Below are 13,345 nucleotides of genomic sequence, written 5' to 3' on the forward strand. Positions count from 1 at the left end.
CTATTGGAGTGCCAGTACCAATGCCAGCACATGCTGGGAGATGTCTGTCCTAGAGGTCATGAAAGGGCACAGAGCATCATTAGCCTTGTAAGGCCCAGGACCCAGGAGTGGGGTCCAGGTTCAGGTTATAGAACCTGATAAGGGTGTGCAGAGAGGACCAACCTACCACATCACAAACATTATTGGAGTGAGCTGTAATCCTTAGAGGTGAAGTCACACAGCACACCTCATAGCCCTAGGAGATAGCTACCACTACCCAGCACAAGGTTCTGCTAGGAGCTGCCAAAGCAGATGAAAAGGGTGAGGACTTGCGTCATGTGCTCGAGCAATCGGCGTGGCCAGTGCTAAGAACCCGAACTGTGCACAGCAGGTGCAGGTGCTTATAGAAGAGCTGTTTCTAGGGTCAATAACTCCTCAGAGGCTGACTCGATTGGACTGACTCCACTGAGAGGTTCCAGGAGGGGAGACATGGTCTGCAGGAAAGCCTCAGCTGCTTGGCATGGTGTAGAGGGTGAGAAACCAGAGAACAGGCACATGACTTGCAATGGCTGCTACATATACCTCAGTGTAGAGGCATGTCTACAGGAACTCTAGCACCGTTCTAACAGGGCAGTGAACTTGATTCTGATGATTAAAATTACACCAAAGGCAAAAGTTCAACATAGTCTCCACAACCTCAGTTGGAAGAATATAGTCAAGGAGCTAGTACCCCTCAGGGGCCAGATCAAGAGGTTCCAAATCTTGGGGCAGCGGTGGAGTATTGCCCCCTGCATGTGAGAGAGGAGGCTGCTCCTGACAGGAATTCCCCTAGGAGCACCGTCCAGAAGGGAAAAGAGAAAGCCACAGAGGACCGTGGGTCAACTCCTCAGAGGCGAACATAGCCACTTCCGCCCAGCCATAAATTGGCATATGCATTCCACCACCTGGGGGTGGAGATTACATTATCCAGACCACAGCCCCTGCCTCAGCAGGAAACCTGCTTCCCGATCATGTACTCTGGAGTGTAAATCGCTCTCAGTGAGAGAAATATGATCTCTACCTAGGGCCAAATCTGGTGCACCAACCTGAACAGAGGGTGCAAACACAGACTGCCCTAATGATTTATGAAGGCGACCACCAAAAGTAGCCCCGGAGTTTCAGGAGAAAGTGTTTCACCTCTAGAAACATAGCTCCATCTTCAGGCAATCTGTGTGGCATGAGAGACAGGGGCACTCGTAATGCTATAGGCAGGGTGGCCATCTAGAACTGCACCCCAACCTAAGAGGGGGATATCCATCGAAAGAATCTAGCAACAATGACACCCTAAGTGTAGGACCAAAGGTGAGAAACCAGGGTTTCTGTTAAAAAAAAGAAGGGTATGAAGCTCGAGAAGCATATCCCTTGTGACCCTGAAAAGGGTGTCTGCAGGGGTAAAAATGCCTGCACCATGAGTCGTAGCAGACTCAAAGGAATAGCTCTGGCTGCTACAGTCATGAGCCCAGCATTAACTAAGTCTGGGAGGCAGAGAGGCATTGGCCTAGTCAGATGTCCTTTGCTGCAGAAAGGATGGTATCCCCCCGAGCAGGAGACAGATGTATCCCCATCATGGCTGAATCCCAAACTATCCTCATGAAGGTGGTTCTCAGAGAGGGAGAAAGTACACACTTCGCTGGGTTGAGCCCTATGGCCCTCATGTGGGCAAGCACAGCATCTCAATGCCTGACTGCCACTTCCCTCAACTAAGCCAAGATGAGGCAATCATCTGGATAATTGAGTACATGGATGCCGTGGGCTGCAATTATGCCAGAGCAGCCTCCATGCACTTTGTGATGGTGAGCAATAGACCCTTTTTGGGCCAACAATAGGATTATGTCACAGCGCTAGCTGGAGGCAAAACAAAGGGAAAACTGGAGGTGGCCAATATAAACCAGTACAGAATCGGTTACACAAGGAACTCAAATGTCATCTTTTGTGTTGCTGGGTGACAGAATTGACGGAGTACAGGCTCCAATTTGATGTTTTATTGCATACCTGCTGCCACTGCCAGACAAAAAAAATGGTTAAATGCAATAAAATGAGCGGACTGGACAGAAACAATCATAAAAAATGCTTGGGTTTGCAGAGCACACTTCATATCAGATATAGTTAAAGAAACTATTGTTTTTCTTTGGTATGGTTTATGGTATGGTTACGTGTCTAAATATTTCTTATGCATGCCCACCTAATCAGAAATTGGGGAACAAGATTTCTCATGTAACACTAACTTTTTAGTGTGTAGGTCAGCTAACTGGTAGCTAATGACCAGAGACTAAACAAAGGAAACTGTTTAAGTCATCTCTCTTTCTACAGTTGCCAGAAGTGCTCGGTCACATCATCCATCTATTGAATAAGCATGTATGGGTCAGCCAGTCTGGTTTTGTCCATTAAAGTTAAATTTTTTAAATAACATTCCCAGTCCTGGACAGTGAGTGACCTAACATAGTCAGATAAATTCAAATTTTGACCAGTCATAGTTTAAAAATAACTAACAAAACTTGATAACAAGTGCTTGTAAAGCGGTCAGGGAAATCTTTCTGCCTCCACCTAAGCTCCACCCACAAAAAAACATCACAATGTTTACTAACAGAAAAAGGGTCTATAAGACTAGGCCTAAAGGGAGAACCTAGCACCGGTACACTTCACCCTGAAAGCGAACCAATGTAGTCTAATGTGTTCTGCCAGTGTGAAAATATAATAGCACTGAATTGCAGATTATTAGGTATATCATCTATCTTGAATCTTATAGTATATGCACTAAATTTTCTGCATTAGTTCTGCATTAATATAAATTAATATATAAATTGATGAAATCATACATTTTCTTTCCTAAGACAGGACAAATTGTTAAATTCTCTCAAGACATTTAAAATTTGTAATGAGGATCAGGAAAATCCAGCACCATAAACACTATGGTGTGAACCATTTTTGAAGGATGTCAGTTTGTCAACTGTATGGCTGCTGCAAGATCAATGAAGAGTCACACTCTACATGTAAGTCATTGGAAAGTCTATGGCTTCCTTGTAGCCTGTATGCATGACACAACTAAAAACTTTTTCTTTTTCTAAATCTTCAAACTTTTAATTTAAAGGATTTGCATTTGCAAACCCTCAATGATGTAATGGGTGTAGCAACATCAGAAGGAGTGCAAACAGATGATATCACCGGTGCTTTAAAGGGTCACATTAAAGAGGGTTACGTGGTAAGCTTAAAACACATTAACATCAGTGTGCAACAATAAACATTATCAGGCCTCAACACACAATGTGTAAATCAGAATGGAACAAATAGCAGCATAAAACCACTACCAGAGTAACCACTGTATCTGGAAGATCATCTAAACTAGTTAAAATAAAACATATGACACTTTGTTTTGTTTGTCTGTTTTATTCAGTTCAACTCTAAAGCTCTAATAGCTGAAAGCATCCTGTATTACAACAATGATAAATTGCAGTCCCTGAAGTGGTTTTGAAATAATTTTGCACCAAAAGTTACTACACCTATAGAAATACTATAGAAATCCACAACCATAAGAGTTACAGTGAAAGAGTTACACTGTATGTATTAAATTTGTATGTTAACTGCCACACTACAGACATTTCTTAAGTGGTTTTCATGACAAAAGCAGACTGCATATGTCCAATGATAAAGGGTAATTTGCGCAACATTTACAAAAGCAAAAGGATCAGAGATAAAGTGAGTAATTAAGTGCAAGCAACATTTAATCATATTATAACTGAGAATTTAATGGCACTGTGTGTATCTGTGTGTATCCAGATGCATGAGTTCATTAATACACTGGGGGTGCCTGTAAACCATATCTTTCCTGTGTACAACTATCACGAGGAGACCCACATCAATGAGGACATCAACTGCCTGAGGCTGGATGCCTTAACACATGTTGTTCATTGGGCAAATGATTATGTGGTCAACTGTGTCAGCAATCAATTTCATGGAAAATAACTGACATTCACACATAATCTGAAAATCAACACAGTTAATGTGGTAATGACCAAATTACACTTTTAGTACAATCTCAGGTGAACTATGCCACAATAAGGACTCTCTCTCTCTCTCTCTCTCTCTGAGATTTTCTTTGATGCTAAAGCTGATAATAATTATAATTATGTTGCTTCAGCGATCAGAACTGACCAAAGACACACTATCAGAATGTAGCTAGAAAGCTATTTTACCTTTGCATATATTATCAATTTGCATACATTTTTCTTATATGGAATTATTTTTACTCACACATTTTTCTCTTTTCTCTTTATGTGCCTGAGTTCTATGAACAATCACCTGATCATTATCGTTTTTTTTTTAATAAAGCTAATCTAATAAAGCATATACCTTTAATTATACAGCTGTATATAGTGTAAATAATGCACAAATCTGCACATAAATCCTCTGTTCCAGACTCATACACATTATTATTATTTATTTAGTGTTACTATTTAAATGTTTTCTGTTCTAATGCCAGATGTATGTATATATGTATGTATGTACCAAGGGCACCTTAAAACATAACAAATTCCTTGTGTGTCTGCACATACTTAGTGAATAAAGCTGATTCTGATTAGATGCAAATCACATATCCATCAGACAATAGGCAAATTATTGCTATTATTAAGTTGTATCTCATTCTGATATTATTTTGATACAAGTTTGAAAACATATTTTGTCATTTGGAGTCATGTCCCAATCAATACAATTTTTTTTTAAAATCATTTTGAATATTTTAATATATAGCAGTACCATGGCCACCTCACATACCCTAGAAAAGAGAAAAATGTTGATGTTTTAATAATACATGAATGCAGCTGTTATTTTAAAAAAAATTACTGTTACATTTTACCCTCTCATTTACATACATACACAATGTAAAGTTAAATACTGTACGCATGTGCCATTTTTTCTGGTTTATGATTGAGTGTGTGACTTTTCCATCAAGGCTCTAAATGAGCTAAAGCTGAATAAATGCTTGGATTTCAAAAGCCATCGGCACCTCTGTCTTTTAAAATGGACATCAAGGTCCCTTCCACCATGAATGCTTAGACTTTTTACTGTCATTCAACACATCTGATTTTCACCTTCTCCATTGCTGCTCTCTGGGTGACCCTGCGAGTCTGATGTCTGATACCATTTTTTCTAGCTGCAGACATACACAATACAGCAATTTTATACTGCTTTTCATTACTTAGCCACTTCAGAATACCTGCAGTGCTTTTACAGTCTAATGTACCAGTTTACAGTAACACTTACTGTAACTCCAAACCCCGCTGTGAAGACTGCTGAAGAATACATAAATATATACATAAAAATAAGCAATATTGTATTGTAAAGATATGACAACAGCAGAATGCAGACAGCATCTACCACTGGTGTGAGTTGAACTTTTAGAAATTGCTGTGTCTTTGACCGGACATGTCTCATCAGTTTCTTTCACTGCATCATTTGTGTCACAGCTCTCTCTTTCTGCCATGTCAGCTTTTTTCATCCAGGAAGCGTTTGTTATTGTATTATTTTCTGTTTCTACAAAGAAATTTTCATTTTATATCTGAGATACAGAGTTTTGTCATGACACCTGGATCAGAGAGCCCAAAATAATGTGACTTTTATAAAAAATAATGTGACTTTTTATAAAAATAAAACAGTTATGACAGCAAGTCAGGGAAAACCAGGGATCACCATTGCTTATTTATACTCAGTGCAGCCTTATTATTTGTCAAACAGAAGATGCCACACATGTAGCAAACTTGATGCAGTTTTAATCTTGCACAATTTTAACAGTCACCCAACCAAAAGTAAGTTTAAGAATGTTGACATTACAACACCTCACATGACAAGTTATGCTTCACCATGGCCTACAAACATTCTCACTGCCAGCAACCTGCACTACCTACACTCCCAGTGACCACCTTTCTGTTTTCTATTTTTTTGACCAATCCCTTATTTTTGGCTTTTCATAATAAACGGCCTGAATTTGCATCCTACCTAAGTCATTGCTTCATGACTCATATCTTATCTAGTGCAAGTGAAGAGATCTAACAGCACTAAGAGATTTTCTGTAGTCCAGGAGGCTCTCTGTGCAGGCTCTCTGCTGTGTGAAATGCTACTCATTAAGTTTAAGTTTCTAGTAATCTGTTTTAAGGTGCATGTGTGATTGTTATACAAGGATGCTAGTTTTTTCTTTAGGGTGCTAGTTATTTTTCTTGTAAGTAGTGCTATGTTATCTAGACTTTAGTAAAACACTAACTCTAAACATGAATGTACATTTGACAGGATTTTTGTCAATGTTCTTGTGTGACACCTATACTATGATTAGAAATAACACCTCCTTCCCTGCCAATTCCCTGCAGGGTGTATGTGGTGAAATTCGTTGATGAGGGTGGGGTCCAGGATGTCATGGGCATTGATCCAGGATCGTTCCGTGGGACCGTATCCTTCCCAGTCCACAAACTACTAGAGTTGGCCTCTGTGGAATTTACAGTTAAAGAGTGAGTGCACTAGGTAGGGGTGGACCCCTTGATCTCTAGTGGAGGAGGTGGTTCAGTTCTGGCATGTTGTACATAAATGGGATATAATCAGGCTCAAGGAGCAACAGATGAAAGGTTGGGGAGATACGGTAGGAGAATGGGAGTTGCAGGTGGTATGGCACTGAGTACATTTGTCTGAGAATATTAAAGGGTCCAATGAAGCAAGGGCTTAGGTTATGGCAGGGGAGCTTGAGGTGCAAATTGCTTGTGGAGCATCAAACTCAAACAGGGGATGAGGGCTCCTTTGACAGTCTGCTTTTAGGCACTAGTGATGAATTGCCTTCTGGAGGCACACATGGGCACTTTCCCATACCTCTTAGCTTCGACTCATCCAGTCATCAATTGCTGGGATATTTCTCCAGCCAGGGGAAGAGGGATGGTTGATATCCCCATGGAGGAGTGTATGAGGGAGTTTCATACTCTGCACAAGGGAGGAAATAACTCCAGTGCTGTTGTTCGGCTGCCACAGTAAGATAAAAGATAATGACCCAGTTCCTGGTTCGGTTGCTTTGGTGGTGGAAGCATGAAGTGATGCTAATGTAAATGCCTAGCTGTTCACAGAAAGCTTGCTAGGTAAATTGGGTACCTTGAGGTAAATTGGGTACCACAATCTGATACAATGTCCTCTGGGAGGCCATAGAACCGGAAGACATGGTTCAACAAGGTCCTGGTTGGAAGGTCACAGTAAACTGGAACCATGAGAAGAATAGGGACCACTTAGCCTGATAAGGGTTTAGACACATGGAACTTTTTAAGTATTCAAGATTCCTGTGATTCATGATTACTTTAAATGGGTGTTTCTCCCCTTGGGCCAGTGCCACCACTCTTCTTGATTGAGTCTCCATTGCCAGTGTTGTAACTGGCTTCTGTGGAGTTTAGTTTTTGGGAGTGGAAGGCACATGGGTACAGTTTAGCAGGGAAACTATTTTTGAGTCTCTTTAAGGCAGCTTTGGCACTTTCTATCCAGAGGAGATGTCTGGGTTTGGCACAAAGTAGTGAGGCAGTAGGGATTCTATCAAGCTGTAGTTCCTTATTAAGTGCCTGTAGAAATTGGCAAACCCCAGGAAACATAGTAACTTTACAATGGATGGATGTGGCCAGTCCATTACCGCTTGTATTTTCTTTGGATCCATTTCCACCCCTCACTGACTAATAATAAATCCTAGGAACAAAACAGTGTTTTTGTAGAATTCACATTTTTCTGCCTTTACACAGAGGTGATGCTGTATGTATGTATGTCACAAATAAAATTTGAATTTGAATTTGAATCAGACATGTGAATACCGTAAGGACATGGAGAGTATGTGCCTCCTGGTTGGCCAAGTATACCAGGATGTTGTCAGTGTAGTGTTACACCTGGCTCAAAGATGCAACATTAAGGGAGACGACACGGCAGAATAGCTTTAAACATAATATTTATTATACAAAAATTGACCAAAACATTCAGAACACCAGTCAATTAAATCAAAATTCAAAGGAATGCGAAACAAATCATAACGCCACAAAATTGGAGCACAGCTCTGGCAAACTGCCCAAGCAACAGCGGAGCAGCTGGGTCGACAAACTCTCACACCATAGTTAAATAAGCACTATGATGAGCATCAGGTGCACTCAAGTCATGCCCCAATCACCAAAACCTGCAAGAAAAAAAAACACCCAAACCAACACAACTAACAGTAGATATAGTGGTTGAGTATGTTTCTGAAGATTTCACTGATGAATGCTTAGAACACCGCATCACCCTGTACAGCATCACCCTGTACTCATAGTGCCCCCTTGTGGTGTGGAAGGCTGTCTTGAATTCATCTAACTCCTTTATCTGAATCAGGTTGTAGGCGCTTTCTTAAGCCCAGTTTGATGAAAACACACACCTCCCTGGGCTGCTGACCAAGGCTGATGGCACTAATGACAGAGGATAAGGGTAGTGTCTGATGGCATTGAGGCTGAGATAATCAATGCAGGGCCACAGGCCTCTGTTCTTTTTTCCCAAAAAAGAAGTATCCTGAGGTGACAGGAGACATAGAAGGGTGGATGTATCCGGTTGCTATGGCTTCCTCTATGTAATTCTCCATGGCCTGGCTTTCAGGTAGCAAGAGAAGGTACATTTGGGGGACACCATGTTGGGCAGTAATTCAATAGAGCAATCCTAAGAATGATGGGGCGGCAGATTAGTGGTTCATTTCTTTGTTAAAAACTATGACCAGGTCCTTGCAAACTACAAGGATGGCCATCAGGCCCTGGTTCTCGGGGATTTCTAGCAAAGTGGTTAGACAAATACGTGTCATGTAGTGCTGGAGACAAATGTTTCAGCACTACAGAACCAGAACCATCTTACCTCAAACCTCAAAGCTCTTATTACTCCTTGCACTGCACTTTGCTCCCTCAGATCAAGGTATACCTTGACTCTTCTTTGTTCTGGCACCAAGGTGGTGGAATGAACTTCCCCTAGATGTCTGTACAGCCGAGTCACTGACTGTCTTCAAATGACAGATGAAGACCTACCTCTTCCTGAAGCAATTAAACTAGCTCTTATTGTTTGTTTTATGTATTTATGTTGAATGTTGTATGTACTGCCTCCACAAGGTATTCAAATACATTGAAGATTAATTGTGCAAAGTAAGAGAAGGAACTGTGAAGTTACAAATCACTGTCCCATATGGCCGATGCCCAATTTAGCACTTTCCCGATAAGTAATGACATTAAAATGGTGCACATGCTACTCTCCTCTCAATAAGGTGTCTGGTTGATGCGCAAGGGCTTACGCTGAGAGGTGTACATGGTGGTGGACAAATCCAAAATGCAAAACAGAGAATTGAGGAAATGGTAAGCAAGTCACAGGTCATACACTATGACACAAACATGAGAGAACAGAGAACACGGCTTGGTAAGATACTAACAATACTTCACGCCAAACACTGGCATGTATGCTGTTTAAATGTCCCATAAAACCGGAAGTGGGCTTGACCCGGAAGCCGCTGAATATTCGCGGAAGGTGGTTTGCAGGTGGTATTGCAGGATGTGATGTTGCATGTATTTGAAAGAACAAGCTTTATTTAATACTTATTTGGTTTAATCCATATTTCTGTTCAACATAATACACTAAGCTCCTGATTAGTGGTGCTGGCTTTGCATTCACTATTTTAGTATATTAATGAGGATGCTAAATTAAACTTTCTGAGTATTTCTACATTTTTGTTTAGCGTTGCGAACAAACACAGTCTCAATATTATGTAATCAGAGTGATGACCCATTACAGCTACCAGACATTTAGCCTTCCGTTTGTCAGCTTTCTGGCCTTGGCTCTGGATTGACACAGATTAACTAGGCTTATTCTGAGACTATGTGCTGTGCTGCAAAGAAATAATAGCGGCACCTTCCAAAGTGGTATGGACACCATCCCGCCCCTAAAAGGCCAGCCTTGCACTCATAACTGCTCCAATTATATATTATCTATAAAGCCCACATTGTTTTCTGAGCACCATCTGGACATCCAGCAGTTCAGCAACAATAACCTGCTGTAAGCTAGATCGCCATGCTGCATTGGGACTGAGCTAGAGCATATTACTGCATCGGACATTGCCTTCACTAATTTTTACACTTACTCTTAGCAAAAAGCCTAGATTATTTCACATGCTGTAAGATAGTCTTGTATGTTGTCTTTAGACAGAAATAAAAAATTAAAATGCAGCAAAATGTGAAAAATTTGTAAACAAAAATCACAGTTTAAAATTAATGATGTATGAAGAAAACGGTATAATTTATATAGCTATAAAGGCAATAAATTCATAGCAAACAGTTTGAAACCAGGAACTACTGTATGTCACAGCATGACACTTGTTAATGTGTGAGGTGTGTCATAAAGCTAAGAAATACATGAGAAAGATGCTGGTTTGGTCATATTCAACTTGAGTTGCATACAAGAATGCCAGTACAGCAGCTTGCCTAAACAAAAAAAAATTCAGTTGCCTCATGATTTCCCAAAATAGCATCACATGCCAATGTAGTAATAATGTTTAAATAGATTGGGTTGGGTTTTGGTTAGTCCTATTTATATTGAACAACATTATAATAATTTCTAACCCTCTTGTGGGGGTTAGAAATTAACCTCTTTGAGTGAGCAAATGAACAACAAAAGATTAAAAGAAGTAAAACATTTCATAAATCATAACTCTACAACTAAAAAAATAGAACAATTCATAATTCATAATAACTTCACAGCTAATAGGCAAACTATTGATTCTTTAAATTGATTCCTGATGTGAATCACTTAAAAGATTTTTCAACCAATGATGGTGTAGGTAATTCAATAAATGGAGTGTATTGATTTTTAGCTGGTTACAGGCTAATGAGTCTTATTGTATAATTGAGGATTCAAAGAATTTATGCTCTAAAATATGCTCTAACCATACCTAACAAGTCAGCTATACATTATACAGAGTTGAATATGCTATTTTAAACTAACTGAAATAAAAAAAAAAGCATTTGCCAATTTGCTCTGAGGGACATGGCTGTGTTATGTAGAAAATTGTGGAGCTTATTTCTACACTTACACTGTGATTAAAAAATATAGGAGACTAGGAATCTAAGGCTAAAGTTGTAGTACTTCCTCTCTTTGACTTTCTCCATGAACTTTTTCTGATTGTTTAATGTATAGCAAACAAAGATTACATCAACCAAGTCTCCTATTAGCCCAAGCAGGTGTGTTTCTCACACGAGAGAACAAAATGTGAACCCACAGTGGGAATAACATTGTGTACTGCAGGTAAAACCCTGACTCTCAGTCTCTGCCACAAGTTGCTCAGTTGCTAGAGTTTTATTTTTACCTGACTTTGCTCTTTTGCAGAAGTGGAACAGAGCAGCCATGGGTGTGAAGTGCACACTGAGTGTGTTCTGTCCTTGTGGTATTTCAGACACAATATTGTTTTCCCAAGCATTTGTGTTCTGTTATTTTTGTCATCTGACAATGTGTGTGAAAAGATGGCCATATGACACAGTGAAGGTTTCCTTTTTGTGTCTGAATGTGATCTGTTCTCGAGAACGCACACACACACAGAATCAGTTTCCTTCTGGAACTTGAGGCAAGGACTTGTGGAGGTCGTGGATTCTGCAGCATGAAAAAGTAATAATAAATGCACTATGGTCCAGGACACATCTCATGCATCCCATGGCCAATAAATCAGTGACCACTGATGCTCATGCATCATTTATAAACTATGTGTCTGACTGAAAGATTTGAAAATAGCTTCACTTTTTATAGCGCCACTTTGAAGGTCATGTGATCATGTAAAGCAAGAAATGTACTGTAGAGTTTTACGAATTGCCAAAGATTTGATTCGATGACGTGTCTCACATGATCTCAGGTTTAACACAGAATGGTAAGGATAAAGATACTGTATCTCCTGATGTTCACAGGGTGCTTTGTGGACTCAGCACTTCTCATGCCCTGGTTTATGTCCCTGTCCAATGAATGATTTATTCCAGGAGAAATCACAGGCTGCAGAACTCAGAGTTTGTCTACGTCAGCATGTTTACACCCCATTCTCACATGAACCAGTGAATTGTGGCACAGATCTCACTAGGTGGAGCTCTGTGAGCTTTGAACACAGCCATATGTCATGTTTTTTTTTTAAAGCCATATGTCATACAATCATACGCTTTAAAACTTAGACATAAGTGATTATGGAGAAATATAAAGACAGATCTGTAAGAATTTGGACAGAGACACAATTTTCAACATTAGTTTTTAAATGAAGTCACCAAAGTGTTATTGAAGTTTAAACTTATTTGAAGGGTCTTAACAAAAATATCACATTAACCATTAAGGAATTACAATCATTTTCATAGACTTAAACACAATCGGACATAACTAACATAATTATGAATATAACTATTTTAAATATAAGCTTTAATATCTATTGGAGTCAATGCCTGCCTGACGTCTTGAGCTCATGGGCATTACCAAATGCAGAGTTTCCTCACTTTTAGCTTCAGTAAGTGAAAAGCATGCTCATTTGGGTTGAAGTCAGGTGACTTACTCTGCCATTCAATTCCTTTGCCTTATAAAGCTTTGGGTTGCTTTTGTTGTATGTTTTGGGTCACCATCTGCCTGTACTGTGAGGCATAAGTTTTGCAACATTTGACTGAATCTGAGCAGAACGTATAGCTCTGTACACTGCAGAATTCATCCTGCTACTTCAACAGTCACATCATCAATAACACCAGTGACCCAGTTCTATTGGTAGCCATACATGCTCAGGCCATAACACTGCCTTCATTCTATCCTATGCTTTAGATCATGAGCCCTTTCTTTTCTTCTTTATCCTCTTCTCTTCCCATTAATGGTGTTAATCTAGATGTCTACCTAGTTGTTATGAACATCAACATCCTAAAGATTTTATAAATGAATAAAATGCTTGATTTGCTTTCTCAGTGACATGGCCATGGTCAAGTATGGAAGAGCTTAATTTATACTAATTTCACTTGAAATGTTTCAAACAGTTTATGAGCAGGCATTCACTTTTTGTAGTAGTTATTTTTTTCTGGTAAGGTTTGTATAAAATATTTAGATTCTTTCCTGACAGGTATGAGAAGAGGTTACAAACAGTTCAGTGGAGCACCAGGGAATTAAAAAAAAATCTTATTTGCTTTTGTGCCTCATAACATTTTCAACTCTTTGTTCTGGCCAATCCTTTTTTTATATGACTTGGAGTGAATTTTACCAAGTCTAGTTTTTTGTTCTGTTCTGACTGGCTATTGTCATCTATCATATTGACCCACTGGTATCTCCATGGCAT

Source organism: Hemibagrus wyckioides, linkage group LG06, assembly GCF_019097595.1.
Source record: "Hemibagrus wyckioides isolate EC202008001 linkage group LG06, SWU_Hwy_1.0, whole genome shotgun sequence".
NCBI classification, from domain to species: domain Eukaryota; kingdom Metazoa; phylum Chordata; class Actinopteri; order Siluriformes; family Bagridae; genus Hemibagrus; species Hemibagrus wyckioides.